Consider the following 16,475-nt stretch of genomic DNA (forward strand, 5'->3'; position numbering starts at 1 on the left):
AAAGCCCAACTGTCTCAAAAAAGAAAAAAGAAAAAAGAAAGAAACCAAAAGAGTAATGCAAAGGCTGGAGAGATGGCTCAGCAGTTAAGAGCACTGGCTGCTTTTCCAGAGGACCTGGGTTCAATTCCCAGCACCCATGTGGTGGCTCATTGCCATCTGTAGCTCCAGTTCCAGGGGATCTGACACCCTTTTCTGACCTACACAGGTGACTGGGCATACAGACATAAACTCAGGCAAAATACACACACACACACACACACACACACACACACACACACACACACACACCAAACCATGGCACATCTGGGAACTGGAACGCAAAGAGTCATTAAAAGGAGTGAGGGGCTGCTGTGTGGCTCAGTGGTGGAGCAAGTACTTGACATGCCTGAAGCCCTGGACTGAATCCCTAGCACTGAGAGTAGAATACCCAGGCCACGCTGTTTAGTAATCAAGTCACACGTTACGTACAGTATGAATGGGTTTAGGGTGCATAATGGTACATGTTGCAGTGAATGGTGGCAAACTCGGTTTAGGCAATGCTTCTGCTAGGCAAGGGTTTTTGTTTTTTGTCTTTTGTTTGATTGGTTTTTATTTATTTTTAATTTATTTATTATCATGTATACAGTGCTCTGCCTGCATGTACACCCGCAGGCCAGAAGAGGGCATCAGATCACATTATAGATGGCCCTGAGCCCCAATGTGGTTGCTGGGAATTGAACTCAGGACCTCTGGAGGAGCAGACAGTGCTCTTAACCACTGAGCCATCTCTCCAGCCCTAGTTGGGTTTCTTTGAGACAGGGTTTCTCTGTGTATACTTGGCTGTCCTGGCCTTGCTTTGTAGATCGGGATGCCTTTGCCTCATGAGTGTTGGGACCGAAGGCATGTGCCACCATGCCCGGTTTCTGTTAGGCAATGTTTAAGAACCGCTCTTCCAATCCATGGTTGCCAACTTCCTACTCTTGTGTTCCTTACCAGACAACTAGGCTCAGAGTCTAAGGCAGCCTGAGTCAGGGTTCAGCAGAGGCGTCACCTCCTCCATGCAGCTTCCAAAAGTTACCTCTATCCCTGGCTTTCCCCACCCACCAGCTGCCCTTGTAATGACATGGGGACTTTTTATTATTATGAAAGCTTGGCCTTATCTTAGGCTTGTCCCAACTAACTCCTATAACTTAAATTAGCCTGTTTATACTAATCCATGCTCTGCCACATGGTTCATCACCGTTTCTCACTACCCACACCTGTTTCCTCCTCCTCTGCCTAGAAGTCCTGCCTTCCTCTCTAGCTTTGCTATGGGCCATTTAGCTTTTAAACCAATCAGAAGGCAACAGACATGAATGTTTACAAAACCCTACACCAGGTGATGCCTCATAAAAATACCAACACTGGCTGGATGGTGGTGGCCCAAGCCTTTAATCCCAGCACTTGGGAGGCAGAGGCAGGCGGATCGATATGAGTTCAAGGCCAGTCTGGTCTACAAAGTGAGTCCAGGACAGCCAAGGCTACACAGAGAAACCCTGTCTCGAAAAACCAACCAACCAAACAAACAAACCAATACCACAGTCCAGCCTGTACTCAACTCTCTGCCATTGCCAATCAGCATTTGAATAATACAATCTTACACAGTGCATAAGGACATTATCCCAACATATCCTCCTTTTAGTCCAATAAAAGGCTTTTCTCTAACATCAACAAATTATATACAATAAGAACAATTATGAAAACTTTCAGATAAGAATTACACTGGGCTTGGTGGTGCATGCCTTTTATCCCAGCACTCTGGAGGCAGAGGCAGGTGGATCTCTGTGAGTTCAAGGCCAACCTGGTCTACAAAGAGAGTACAGGACAGCCAAGGCTGGACAGAGAAACCCTGTCTTGAAAAACAACAAACAAACAAACAAAACCAAGAATTACATTCGCAGTGCCTTGTCCATTTGCATTTGGCGACCTTGGAGAAAGTACTCTATCATCCAATCTTGGTGAGTCCAAAGTTCTGTACCTAATTTACTTTCTATCATACCTGCATTGCCAACCTCAAAATGTCTTTTTAGACCTTAAAACTTTTTTAAAAAATTCTAAACAACTTAAACTTATATGTGAGACTATAACTATCTAGTATTCAACCCCATCACAGACCTGAGAAGGATAAACATCGCCTGAGTAAACAGGAAGTGCAGAGCAAGCAGCTTCCGGGACTATAGAAATGACAGAGACTGCTGGCTGCCTGGACAGTCACCCAAGATTCCTCAGCAACCCTGGGGCATCCATCTTCGGCCTACAGGCCCAGAATGTCTGACAGACTTTTCTGTGAAGCAGGAATTATACATAAGTAGCTTACCGTGTTTTGTTGAAGTTCAGCAGTACTTCCATCGTGGCCTGCTTGTCTGCGGTTTGGACAGCATGTGGTCATCAGTTAGGCAAGGGCAGGGTTTTTGCCCAGCAGCTAGCTTGGTCACATCTGAAGCAAACTGCATATGGAGGTTCTTTGATGCCCAGCATCTTTGAAATATAATGGGGTGCTGCCAGGTGCAGAGATGTCTCACTGTCATGAAACATCTTGGGCTGGAGAGATGGCTCAGTGGTTAAGAGCAGTGGCTGCTCTTCCAGAGGTCCTGAGTTCAATTCCCAGCACCCACATGGCAGCACGCAACTGTCTGAAACTCTAGTTCCAAAGGATCTGACAGACATACATGCAGGCAAAACACCAATGCAAATAAAATAAATTTATTTTTAAAAATCTTAACTACCATATTCTGTAGATCTCTGAAATGTTTGAAGATCATCTATCTATCTAAAATATATCTGAATAGGCCGAGGTTGCTTGTTTCCAGCTACCTACTGTCTCCTTAACTTTGAAAACATATACAGGAGGCTAAACATAGCTTATTTTTGTAATTAACTAAACTAGTAACTAAAAAGACTATAAGTTTGACTGACTACTAACTTGCATTTATTAATTATTCTAATTTGCAATAGTTTTCAAAAGGACTAGAACTTCACATTACATTTTAAATGACTTTGCATTTGTACAATACCTAAAGCAAGAGTTTATATATATATATATATTATGCTGTAAGCAAAAATAAATTTAAATTTATACAAATATTCAAAAATACATACCAATGTAAAATATTCCATGTCACGACCCCTCCAGTGGAGTCTGTGTGACAAATGCTGCTGCACAACCCAAGGTGACAACCCCTGCCCAGGGAGAGCCTCCTGGAACGGGCCTGATGCTCCTGCCAGGAGTAACTCATTGCAGCCTTGTTTTTTCTCATTGTGTTGGCATAGGCTGTCTCTATTCTTTTTTTTTTTTTTTTCCGGAGCTGAGGACTGAACCCAGGGCCTTGCGCTTGCTAGGCAAGCACTCTACCACTGAGCTAAATCCTCAAGCCCGACTGTCTCTATTCTTTCTCCTAACCTTACTCCCATACCAGGACCCTTCAAACACGATGACATTTCTATGAAACACCCTAATGTGGGACTGCAGCCAGGGACCGTTCAAGCCTGGAGTTCACTGCCAAGCTCTGCTGGTCTTCTCCACTTATTAAAAGAAACATGGCTAACAATTATTCATTAGTTAATAATTTATATTATGACTTACAAAGAAATAAAGTGTTTCAGAAAGCTCCAGATAGAAGCGCTCAGACATTAGAAAGGAGAACTAAGAAAAAACTGTCTTGGCACAGAGAGGTGTTGGGCATAAGTTCCCTTGACCCTTGACATCGACCCTTGACAAAGAGGGCACATGCATACTGATACCAAGCCAATAACTTAAGGACGATGACGTCTTTACTGTGTATTCTGTACCCTGTATTGTTTCATTTCAAGTTGACAACACTATTACTTTGCATTCTGTACTTTGTACTGTTGTGTGCCTGATTGCTTCACTGACTCCCTTGAATCTACTCTATGGAAAAGGTAACCACAACACACTCCCTGCTTCAAGAAATGCGTATAAAAATCTAGACTGCTTGCCTGCAAAATACACTCAGATTCAAACTACCTCTGGGTTTGTCTCTGTCACCTCAACGAATCCTTCTGCACCGTGCCTTCGAGAACTCCCGTTCCCAAGGACCTATACCCGACTGAGACTGTCTGTGGCAAATCAAGATTAGCAGTAGCTTTCTAGTCTAAAAGGAGATACAAATAATCCACCTTTCTTTGTCCTTTCACCCCTATATCCCCAGTTTTCCTTTCATCTCTTTTCACCCCAACACTAGACAGGAGAGAAAGAAGGATAGAGAGAAGAAAGAGGAAGAAAAGGATCCTTGAACCTAACCTCCTAACTTTGTTTCTTGGCTATGACCAATAACAACCTCTCTAAATGACAACAAACATTCATAACGCACCGAATAGCCAAAACCCGCCTACCTCACTTTCAGGATTCAGGGCATTGTATTCTTTTATTTTATTTTATTTTATTTTATTTTATTTCATTTTATTTATTTATTTATTTATTTATTTGGTTTTTCAATACAGGGTTTCTCTGTGTAGCCTTGGCTCTGCCTCCCAAGTGCTGGGATTAAAGGCCTGTGCTACCTCAGTCCGAATCAAAATACTTTTTTGGCAACAGAAAAGCATTATCTTTCAAATTGAAATGAAAAAAAAAAACATTTTTTAAAGCTTGAAACTAAATGTACCTTAGTATGTGGATAAATATACCTATATTCCCCTTTCTCTTTATATAAATTTAAGATTGATGAGTGGTGGGTCTCCTCTTCCCTCAGGAGCCATTGGCCACCAGTCCAGGAGGGCAGGGTAAGGTGAGGCAGGCGGGGGCGGGGCTCGGAAGGCGGGAGCATGAAGGACCAATGGACTTCCGGGAACAGCTGCAGGGAGATGGATGAACTTTATTTCGGGGTGAGGGGAATATATAGGAAAAGGGAAGCAGCCAGGAGGGTCTCTGATAAGTGCGTACAGTGTATTTCACTTGCATTGAACAACATGGCCCTGCCACCCCTTCAGGGGCACATTGCGTAGTTATCATATGGGTGGGGGTTGGGCAGGGAGCATTCTGCAGGAAGCTGTGCCAGAGGCTACTTCTACTGTAACCGGGCGTCTAGCTCAGGGACATCCTCCAAATGAGGACAGGCAGAGAGTAGGAAGGGCTGCTGGGGGAGGCTCAGAGAGAGCTGTCTGGGCATGGAGGCTGCAACCTTCCGCAGAAGGGCCCTCCAACAACGAGCATTTATCGTTATACCATTAAAGCCGCTACTATTTATTATCAAGCAAAAACCATTTGCAAGTTTTTTTTTTTTTTTTCACTTTCTTATTAGCACTGACTTCATTGTGTAGACCAGGCTGGTCTAGAATTCACGGCGATCTCCTGTCTCTGTCTCCCGAGTGCCGGGATTAAAGGCGTGAGCTACCATGCCGTGCTCAATACTGGACCTCGGTTCCAAGTCACTGTAACTCTTTAATTTACAAAACAACAAATTTGAACTGTAGTGAAACTCTGAGTTTACTTAAAACCTTAAAACATTTCCTGTTTTAGTAATACCCAACAACAAAAATATCCTATACAGTTAACAACGTAACGTGTTGGCTCTGCCCTTTTGAAGCATCCATGGTCCGCAAGTGTCTGCGTCTGTGTCCCCGACTGTGCGTCCTGCCAGCTCTCTTTCTACATCACAGTATCCAGACCATCCTTTTCTCTCTGTAGTCACCACTGACAGCGTAGCTGGAACGTGTCTCCGCGTTGGAGAGTCATTCCCTGGTGTCACCTGTACTGCTTTTTTCCTTCAGTGTTTTTCTCAGGAGCATTTTTTATTTTATGGTTTATTTCTGAGACTGAAGGGATGTTAATCTGTGTCCTCCATTGCTGCAACAAATCATGATTCCAAAAATTCATGGCTCTAGTAGCGACACAGGACTTTAATTTTCCTACTCGACCTTCCGGCCCTTACACTTAAGCCACCTCACGCTTTGTTCTACCTGGATGAAGTTCCAACCCCTAGGAACTGACGATCCATCTCCTGAAGAGGTCAATCTGGAGGCCGAGCTTTTGGAGAAGTTGTTGTTACATGTACTTCTGTGCCTACCAAACCTTCAATTTCAATAACATTTGTAAACGTTTCTAGTTTTGGGCTCTGCTTATCTATAACAGTTTGCCAAAATACTTGATTTTTGGTCTTTTCTGAGTTTTCTGTTTTATCTACTGAAGCCGTTCTGACTCTGATATCTGAGCTTTTTTTTTTTTTTTAAACATTTATTTTATGTATATGGCTGCTCTATCTGCATGTGCACCTGCACACCAGCAGAGGGCATCAGAGCAGTTGGGAGCCACCATGTGGTTGCTGGGAATTGAACTCAGGACCTCTGGAAGAGCAGGCGGAAGCTCTTAACCACTGAGCCATCTCTCCAGCCCCCTCTCTGTATAGCCTTAACTGTCCTAGACTCACAGAGATCTGCCTGCCTCTGCCTCCCCAGGTGTTGGCATTAAAGGCGTGGCATTAAAGGTCCCATTAAAGGTGGAAAGGAAAGTTTTTAATGTTCCTCCAACACTTGTGTGGTATAATGATACAATTTAGACGGTCTGAGTTGAGGACTCTGCTCCTGTGGGTGTGGAGAAATTAATCAGTAGGGAGCCTGACCCAATGGCATCCCAGAGGCCTGGAGGCAAGGAACTAGAAACGAGTTGGTGCAAGCTGGTCAAATGTGTCGTCACATGGTTTGTCAAGGGACAGGGCAGAACCCTGGGGTGGCACGATTTCACCTGGTACCAGGATTTTCGGTGTGCTAGAAAGAGGGAAAGAAAACTATGCTGGCAAGAGAAAAAAAAATCTAGCCCACGGAAGGTGTCTGTATTAAGGTCAGCAAAAACAGCCTGCCGTTGCTGCTTGCTCCAGCCAGGAAGGGAAAAACCTACCAATCAATCAGTCAGTTGGTTTTGTTTACTCCCAAGTGTGGGATCTAGGAATGCCTTAGTTTGTCCACAGCTGATAACTGCCTCTTGCGGCTCGGAGAGGGAAGTGGTCTTTGCCAGCTGGAGACAGTTTAACTCTGAAGACTCTAGAGAGAGGGAGGGCTTCAAGGAAACTGACAGAGGAGGACAAAGGCTGCCTGTTTGTCCTGCTGTATTTGCATTTTGCTGTTGCTGGACAGCTAGCTATTCTGGTGACTGAGATTGGTATTTTCCCAACGATCCTGACAACCCTAACTAGCCAGAACTAGGTCTCAAAAGGGCTATGCCCCGTTTCCCTTCTAACCTTCTCTCTCTCCTACCAAGGGCTGGGGCATTGGAAGGGAGGTAGGAGCTTAAGAAACCCCAAATAAAATAGAGCTTAAAATATAGCACCTACAACCCCCTCCTTTCCACCCAGGACGTTAACCTTTGCCACGTATCCATGCTGGGCAGTTTTTCTCACATTTCTTCTTGCTCATGGCTGTCAGCCCATGCCTTTACTTGGCCTTGACATCCTCACATCCACCCCTACCCTCCAGGACCTGTTAGGTCCCTGGGTCTGGGACATCTCTACCCACCACGGATTGGTCACGGTTTGCTTGAAGGACCCCTCCTCTTTCGCTTTACCAGCCTGGCTTCCTGTCGTCTCTAGCCCATCATCGCTCGTGTTCTACCTCAGGGCCTTTGATGCCCAGGGATTAACCCTGACACACCCCCATTCCTGTCGTGTGCGAGCCCTCGGAGCCCATCCTTTAGTCCTGGACCCCGGCTCATCAACAAGGCAGTTGTTCCAATACACTCCGTGCTTGCTAACTCCTATAGCCTCTCCTGTAACACGGCCCCAGGACCTTCCACTGGGGCCTGGACATAAGTGACACTTTCTTCATGCTTCCTTTACACCTTTACACCTTGACTCTTCCCCTCCTAGGGATTTCGTTCTTTCTTTTTTGTTTTTGTTGTGTTTGTTTGTTTGTTGCTGTTGTTTGTTTTTGAGACAGGGTCTCTCTGTGTAGCCTTGACTGTCCTGGACTCGCTTTGTAGACCAGGCTGGCCTTGAACTCACAGCAATTCACCTGCCTCTGCCTCCCGAGTGCTGGGATTAAAGGCTTGTGCCACCATGTCCGGCAAACTCCTAGAGATTTCTTAACTCCGCTGCCTCAGCCACAGCTGGATCAAAGCTGCCACTGGCACCAGTGCTTCAACAGAGAGATCCATAGCTGGATCAAGGCTGCCGCCTCCACAGTGGAGAGATCCCAGAGCTGTGGCTGCCAAATTGCCTCAGTCAGGAGAGGGCCGAAGGGGTGACACTGAGCCTGACACCACCACCACCACCTACCTATCGTGAGGCAAAAGCCCTGGCGCCCTGCTTCAAGCCTCGGCCTGAAGCAGCAATGGTAGTCTGCCCCAAAGCCATGGAGGTCCATTCCCAAGCTGTGGTGGCCTACTGCTTCTCCCAAGGCTGTTATCCACTGCCCACTCCCAGCCCTGTGACATGCTACCTCCCCCAAGCTGTGGGGAGCCCCCTTCCCACCCCCACCTTCCTCTCACTGCACCACCACCCGCAAGAGCTATGAACTTGGGCCACTAAATGTCAATCCTCCTCCCTGCCTCAGGGCAGTCAGCCTCTCCTTCCCTCTGGGCCTGTGGAGACAAAATGGTGGCTCCTGTCAGCGCTTCAGCAGGAGCTGTCCATGGTGGGCTTTCCTGCCTCAGCTGACTACTTTGAAAACCAGAATCCTTTCCTGCCTCAGAAAGCCTGCTGTGGCCGCCATGGGAGCTGTCCAAGATGACGACAAACTTTCCTGCTTCTGCCCTACTGCCTTCACAGTGGACTCTGTAAAGTTGGGACACACTGTAAACTTTATTACCAGTCAAGGCAGAAAGTGGCCAGACCTCTGCCTGAGAAAGCTCCAGAAGCCCAGCCTCCCCACCTCCCCAACCTCTGTAACTGCCATCTCCAGCCCCTCAGTAGGACTTATCCCAGAGTATGCTAATTTGTGATAAGAAGTCTGGACAAAACCCCACCAATCTCTGAGTGTCCCCCAGCTGCCCAGGAAAGCTCTGCCCCCTAAGAAACCCTTTATAAGGGCTGTGTCTGCCCAGATCTCTGCTGTCTCCTCCAGGGAGCAGAGGCAGCCACTCCTGGGTTTGTCCCTTCAATAAATCTCTTTTAAGAGATTTACTGCCAGCTGTGACTCTCCCATCACAATGTCATCGGAAGAAGAAGAGAAGAAAGAAGAAACGAGGAAGGAGTGGAACTCAGGCTCCAGGCCTCCTCGGTCCCCTGGGAGCCTCAACGTCTCTGTTGAGGAGGCACCCTCTCAGAGCTGTGAGGTTCCTGGGATCCCGTGCCTCAGGGCACCCTTGGGACACTGTCTTACCTCACGCTGGGATACCTTCCCACCCTTGGAGTCGTGGACACCCTCCTCGATTGACCTCCGCCCTAGTCTCTGACTCCAGGGTGTGGATGAGCTCTGATTTTACAGTCCTTCCCTTTCCTTTCTCCTTCAAGGCCACTTCACAACTCTTGGCCCTTTGGGTGGCAAGTATCCCCTTCCAAAGCCCAGCTGTGCTCTCCCACAGCTGTATATCTAGGGGCTCAACTTAGCCAAGGCTCTAGGACCCTCACCGCCAGCCAGGTGCAGGCCCCGGAAGACCTTCTGCCCCCCAACTCCAGCAGATCAAATTCTTTCCTTTTTGGGCCTGGTGGGGTTCGTTAGACATTGGATACCCAACTTTGCTATCCCAGCTAAGCCACTGTCCTAGACAGCCAAGGAGACCCTCACACAGGCCTCTCACCCAACCAGCTATACTTTGCTGCCATTTTTCCTACTCTGGGACGCTCTCTTAACAGCCCCAGCTGTGGCCTTTCTGGACTTTACTCAGTTTTAAGACCTCTTTACCAATGAGAGGCTTGGTGTAGCAACAGAGTCCTGGCCCAGCCCACTGGGGCCTCCCACCAAGCCCTGCCTTTTTTGTCTAAACAATTAGAGCCCATTGTGTGCAGGCAGCAGCCATGTCTGTGGGCCTTGGTGGCAGCCACTGAACTCACTGGAGAGACCCCCAAGATCACCCTACTCCAGCGGATTACTGTATCTCCACCTGCCACCTCTCTGATCTCCTGAGCCACTCCTCCCTCTCCTTGGACCCTCACGGATCCAGACCTTTCATCTGTTATCCCTGGAAAACTCCCAGGTCCCTATGGTCTCTCCTCGCTCAGGGATCACTGGCCACTGACCCAGGAGGGTAAGGAAAGGAGGATCAGCAAGCAGGGTTTGGACGGCCCATGAGAACGACAGAATGACTTCTGGGAACAGCTTCAGTGAGACAGCTCAGCTTTATTCAGGACCCATGAGGAGACGACATAGGACAGGAACAGCAGCTGGGGCATCACCTATTAGGTGCTAGCAGTGTGGTTTATTTGCGTTTGGCAGCACTGTCCTATCCTGTGGATGGGAGCACAATGCCTAATTATTCTATGGGTGGCAGAGGGAGGGTATTTGCAGGGAGCCGTGTCAAAGGTCATCCTTCAGATAAGGTCAGGCATCCATGCCCAGAGACATCTTTCAAACAAGGTCAGGCAGATTGTAAGAGGCCCTGCTGGGGGAAGGGAGTCCTCCATTTTGTGTGGAGCTCAGAGAGCTGTCTGGACATGGTAGACTGCAGTCTTAAACAGCAGGCTTCTCCGACACCTTGGCTCCTAGCGCTGCTCGAAACCCAGCAACCTTTCTTCCTGTTCCGTCTCCTCCAATACCCTTCCTGCCTAGAGGCTGTGGAGGCCCTACATTCACCCGACCACCCTCTCACGAAACCACAACTCACCCTGTTCATGGATGGAACAGCAGGAACCAGCCAGGAGGCATATGCAGCGGTCATCTCAGCTGAAATGATTGGGGCAAACTGTCTCCCAATGGGAACCTCTTCACAAAAGGCTGAAGTAATTGCTCTAACCAGGACATTCCACATTGCCAAAGGACAACACTGATTCAAAGCATGCCTTTCTCATAGCTCAGACCCACTCTGTCCTGTGGAAGGAAAGGGGTTTCCTCCCCAGCAAGGGCACGCCTCTTGTCAATGGTCCCCTTAGAGTCAGGATCTTGGAGGCTCTTGGACTCCCGGCAGAGGTGGCCACAATTCACTGCTGGGGAGACTAAACCTCCCCAGATCCAGTGGTTCTGGGAAAAGCCAGGGACTGACTCAGTAGCCTGGGATTTGGTTCCAGACCTACAGGACACATCTTCCTGACATCTTCTTAGAAACTTCAGCTGGAGGAAACAAAAACAATTACTCCTTGACAAAGGGGCCACACAGGCAAAAGATGGCTGGTTTCCCCGGAATAACCGGCTTATTCTTCCTCAAAAACAGGCACTTTCAGGGGCTGGAGAGATGGCTCAGATGTTAAGAGCAATGACTGTTCCTCCAGAAGTCCTGAGTTCAATTCCCAGCAACCACATGGTGGCTCACAACCATCTATTATGAGATCTGGTGCCCTCTTCTGGCCTGCAGGTGTACATGCAGTCAGGGCACTGTATACATAATAAATAAATCTTAAAAAAAAAAAAAAACAACCAAAAACCAAACAACCCAAAAACTAAACAACAGGCACCCCCCAACATCCATCACAGCCCCAAGGCCCTAGAGACCCTTTTTGATCCCACCGACCTCTGAGTCCATATTTTACAAGCTCATGCTTCCTGCCAAACATGTGCCAAGGCCAACCCACAGGGGGCTCTCCAGATACATCAGCCCTTGTACCATCTCCAAGGGCACGAACCCCAACTAGGTGAAGACTGACTGACTTCACACACATACCCACAAAAAACTCCACTCTCTCCTAAGCCTTGCTGACACCTTCACAGGGTGGATTGAGGTGTTCCCCACCTCCAGGAAAACAACAGGCTGGTGGCCCAGCTGCTCCTTGCTCAGTTTGGTATGCCATGGGCCATCCAAACAAACAACCGTCCATGGACTCTGCTGCCGTCCATGGACGGCAGATCAATCTATCAAAGTGGCCCCACCCCACCCCCTCTACCCAGCTGTCTGTGTCATACCTCAGTGGCATGTCACAAGAGCTTTAGTAGTGCACTGCCAGGGCTGTCAGGGCCCTTCCTTCCCACCCTAGGCTGTTATGCCTCCTCAGTGGGGCAGCGAAAACCTTTCCTGTCTCAGCCTCCTGCTGTCTTAGGAGCTGCCCAGGGTGGCAGCCTCCTCTTCTCCAGTTTCTGTCTGCTACTCATGCTGCAGGGAAGGACTTCCCTGTTATTGACTGTCTTTGTCAACTTTGTAAACCCTTAAGGCAGAAAAGCGGCCAGGCCCCTGCCTGAGGAGCTCCAGCAGCCCGGGGCCGGCCCCAGACGTCTCATAACAGCAATTCAAGCCTCTGTAATCCACAAAGGTCATCTCCAGCCTCTCAGTAGGGCCCATCCAAGATCATGCCAATTTGAGGCGAAAAATCTGGACAAAATCCCACCAATCCCTGAGTAGGAAAGCCCACCAATCGCTGAGCTTCCCACAAAAACCTACCAATCCCCGAACAGGAAGGCCCACCAATCCCTGAGCTCCTTAAGCTCAGGATTTGAAATTTCACCAATCCTCATTTTGGAAAGCTCTGCCCTAGAAAGCTCTGCCCCTAAGAAATGCTATGTAAGGGCTGTTTGCCCAGTTCCCTGCTCCCTTCTCCTGGATTTGTCCCTCCAAAAAATCTTTGAAGAGGTTTACTACCAGCCGGGTGCAGTGGCTCAGGGCTATAATCCCAGCACTTGGGGAGGCAGAGGCATGTGGGTGACAGACAGAGAGAGAGAGAGAGAGAGAGAGAGAGAGAGAGAGAGAGAGAGAGAGATATTTACTGATTGGTGTGAGTCTCTCATCAGAGGACGCAAAGAAGAAAAACTGGAGTGTGGCTGAGGCTCCAAAGCTCCAGAGCTCAGCTGGGGATACCCTCTTCTGGGAACTGCGAAGCCTCTCTTGAGGGGGTATCCTCTCAGAGTTGTGTGGTTTCTGGACTACTGTGCCTCAGGATGCCCTTCCACAGTCCCACCTCAGAGCTGTGTGCTTCCTGGGCTTCTGAGTCCTAGGATTCCCTTCCCTCTGGTCCAGCCTTCACTTCCAAGGTCGCCCAGCAAGGGCAGTCAGAACAGTGGCTGGTGCTCCCCGCTGAAGCACAACACTACATTAGTGTCCTGGATCCTGGGAATGACTGGTGGGCTCCGGGGTAACAGGCAAGGCCTATCTGTCGACGGGAACTGTCTACATGCCCACGTGAACAAATAGAAATCTGGCAAGCCTACATCCAGACCACGCCCTCTGCCCTCCGGAACCTGGCAAACCTCATCAAAACCACACAGCAACAGGAGGAATGCCTCCAATTACACCTGTGAGGCTCCTCCCAATCTCAGGCGAACAAAACAAAACAAAACAAAACCTTTCTCCAGGCTGGGCCTCATGCAGGAGGGAGCAACCCTACTTAACCTCACTAAAGCCTTCAACCTTAGCAACTGCTTTCTCTGTGCTGTTCTAGGTTGCCCCCTTCTGATCAGAGTGCCCTTGCCTGCCCAGTCTGTTCATGAGGCCAAAGGCTGACCCACAACCAAGGACTACTGCTATACAAGAGGTACTCTTCTATGGTGTGTGTGTGGGGGGGCGAGGGTGGCTCTCTCTGGGCACTCAATCCCTTTCTACTATTCAGGACCTCCTCTCTTTGCAACTTCTAACATAACTTTGTTATCTTCCTGCCACCCCCCCACCCCCTACCCCCCACCCTGGAGGGGGCGGGGTTCTTTATGGGAAGGCTGAAGTGGCCTCTCCCTTCTTTCCTGCTGCCTCCTCCCAGCCCCAGGCACCCTTTCCCCTGATACACCAGGTTATCTCAACTGCAGCACTCACAGGTGCTGGTGGCCTCAACTACAGTGCTCCGCCTCAGCGTAGGCGCCCTGGGATACTTGGCGGTTAGGATCAAGGGGGTGTCCGACAGTCTCCAATGGCCGTTGATAACTCGGCAATGTCACTTGGCCTCTTCCCAGCATCAGATCACGTCGGTTGCCCAGTGGGTCATGCAGAACTGGAGAGCTTTGGATCTCCTCGCTGCAGACAAGGAGGCACCAGCATGTTCTCGGGGGAAGAGTGCTGCTACTATTATCATCGGACCCGGCCTGGGGAAAGCTAATATCCAGTCAGTCCTCAAATTGTGTGAAGAACTCTGCCAATACAAGCAGGGCACATGCCAGTTCCACTCTTTCTGACAGCCTTCACTCTTGCCAAGGCTAGCCCTGTTAATAGGGCTGGTGGTCATATATATATATATACATATATTTCTTCTCCTCCTCCCCCTCCTCCTCCTCCTCCTCCTCCTCTTCTTCTTCTTCTTCTTCTTCCACCTTGCCTCATCCGCTTCCTGCAGGGATGCATCTACGTGGTTTCCAGAGTGGCCCCTCACCAAATGCTCCTACACCCCTACATCTCTGTCCCCACAACCCCGCCTACTCCCGATAGCTCCTCGCGTTCGAAGTCCCCGGACTCAGCTGGAGGTCGGAATGTTAGGGTGGAGGTTTCCTGACAAAGAATCCCGCCTCCTCTCCTCCAGTCAGAAGCCCCAGAAAGGGACACTGAAGCCCAGGAACGCGACAAAGAGATTCCCATCAGAAGCCCGCACTTACAAAAGCCCGCGGAAAACACTGGGCAAAACCACTGGACAAAGCGGACACTTAGTTCCACATTCCAAAGTGTGGACTCAGGCCCCCTCCCAGGCACACTCAGGCAAAACTCCAATACCTAATCAAGCTGGTCAACTCCTCCCTCCCCTTCGCTACAAAAGTCCCCTAACCCAGTCCAGCCTCGCGACTCCATGGGAACGACCAGTCCCTAAACAAACCTGCCTTTCATTTATTTATTTTTTTAATTCGGCTGAACTGAATTTATTGCAGCGGCAGCGGCGGAGAAGCCACTCAGTTAACTCGGAATTACACTGCTTTTCCAGTACAACGGTCGCAAGCGGCATGTGTGTGCAAAAGGAGTGAGCGCGCGTCGGTCAGCAGCAGGACAGTTATATTTGCGGGCACCTGCATCTCTTGATAGCTTATTCAGCTAATGAGCAGCACTAAAGCCATGAGGACTCTGAGTCAACGGCCGGACGACGGAGGTGAGCGGCTACTTAAGTCATTTAGGGTCGCTACGCCGCTCTTCCCGTAGTAACTCACTGCTAGGTTGCAGGCACTCTTGTGCCTTTAAGGGGGCCGAAGTCCGTTCCGTTACTTCCGCCCCGAAGTGACTTGGCGCAGGCGCGTGGGAGGGAGTCGGGCGAAGCGGCGGGACGCTTTTCACCCCTCCCTTTACAGACATGGCGACGGCCTGGCCGCCGCGGTTGCGCCCGACCGTGACGTCACTTCCGGGGCGGAGGAGGCAGAGTGGTGCAGTGAGGGACAAACAAAAGGAGGCGCCCGGCGGAGCGCGGCGTCCGGTGGCGGGACGGCGTGGCTGAGGGCTGGGGCTGCCTGCCGGGCGCCTGCGAGCGGCGAACCCAGGTGAGTGGGTCGGGTGGGGGAGGAGACACGCGCTGTCACCTCACGGAATACACTCGGACGCACGCCCCGCCCCGCCCCCGCAAGTTCGGGGAGCCTCACGCTGCCCCCGGGGGGGCGCCGGCCGCTCTGGCACTGTGTTCCGCTCCGCCCTGCGTCCCGCGGGCGTCCACTCCGAACCCCACCCGGGCACCCCGGGCCCCGCGCGCGCCTCTCACCCGAGTTTCCGCCGCGCTCCTTAGGCCGCGCTTGCCGCGCTGGTCCCCGCAGATCCGCGCCCCTCCGCTCACGCGCCCCCTTCCCAGAGGTTCCACCTAGGCGTTCTCGGGACAGCTCCTCCCCCCGCCCCCCCCTCCAAGTTCTCCCATTTCTCGGTCATGGGCTTCCCGGCGGCGGCGGTCTCTTTCTTTGCCCCCCCTTCCTGATCTGCTGGACTGTTCCCTGCCGTGGGGGCGGGAGCACAGGCTTTTGGGGACCTCAGGCTGGAGTTCCCCCGGACGACCGGTTCTTGATGTGAAAGCTCAGTCGGTCCTGCCCCTGTCTTCTGTATCTATTGGGCAGGAGTGGCAGATCTGGGAAGGTGTTGGTGACCTGGGGGTCAGCAAAGACGCCCCCGCCCCAGGGTGGAGGAACAGCTCAGAGAGCTGCGCGGGTGGCGGGAGATGTTTGTTTTGTTTTGTTTTTTTGAGACAAGGTCTCGCTATGTAGGCTTGCTGTCCTGGAGCGCTCTCTATGAGAACCAGGCTGGCTGGCCTCCACCTCACAGAAACTCGCCTGCCTCTGCCTTCTGCGCGCTGGGTAAAGACGTCGTGGCCCACAGTGGTCTGCTTGAACCTTGGGTTCTCCCCCCCCCCCCAGACGGGGTTTCTCTGTGTAGCCTTGGCTGTCCTGGACTGGCTTTGTAAACCAGGCTGGCCTCGAACTCATGTTCTTGAACCTGCCTTGGAATCCTCCCCTCTAGTCTGGAGTGAACCAGGATGGGCCAATTCTTCTTGAAGCAATTGCTGTCCTTTGTTGTTGTTGTTGTTGTTGTTTGTTTTTTGCGCAGGACCCATGAA

At 50.3% G+C, this 16,475-nt stretch overlaps 1 protein-coding gene across 3 annotated transcripts in view; it reads left to right on the forward strand.

The window, feature by feature from the left end:
* The first annotated feature begins 14,861 nt into the window (after positions 1-14,861).
* LRRC8A (leucine rich repeat containing 8 VRAC subunit A) overlaps positions 14,862-16,475 on the forward strand; it is a 28,191-nt gene continuing 26,577 nt past the window's right edge. The window contains exon 1 of one of the 3 annotated variants that reach the window (XM_084799341.1): positions 14,862-15,038. The gene's annotated coding sequence lies outside the window, so the exon portion shown is untranslated. Of the gene's footprint in view, positions 15,039-15,269; positions 15,421-16,475 lie in introns of those variants that run through there. The other 2 variants (XM_084799339.1, XM_084799340.1) reach the window with 2 other exon arrangements.

Source organism: Acomys minous (genome assembly GCF_964271855.1).
Source record: "Acomys minous genome assembly, chromosome: 10".
In the NCBI taxonomy this organism is placed as follows: Eukaryota; Metazoa; Chordata; class Mammalia; order Rodentia; family Muridae; genus Acomys; species Acomys minous.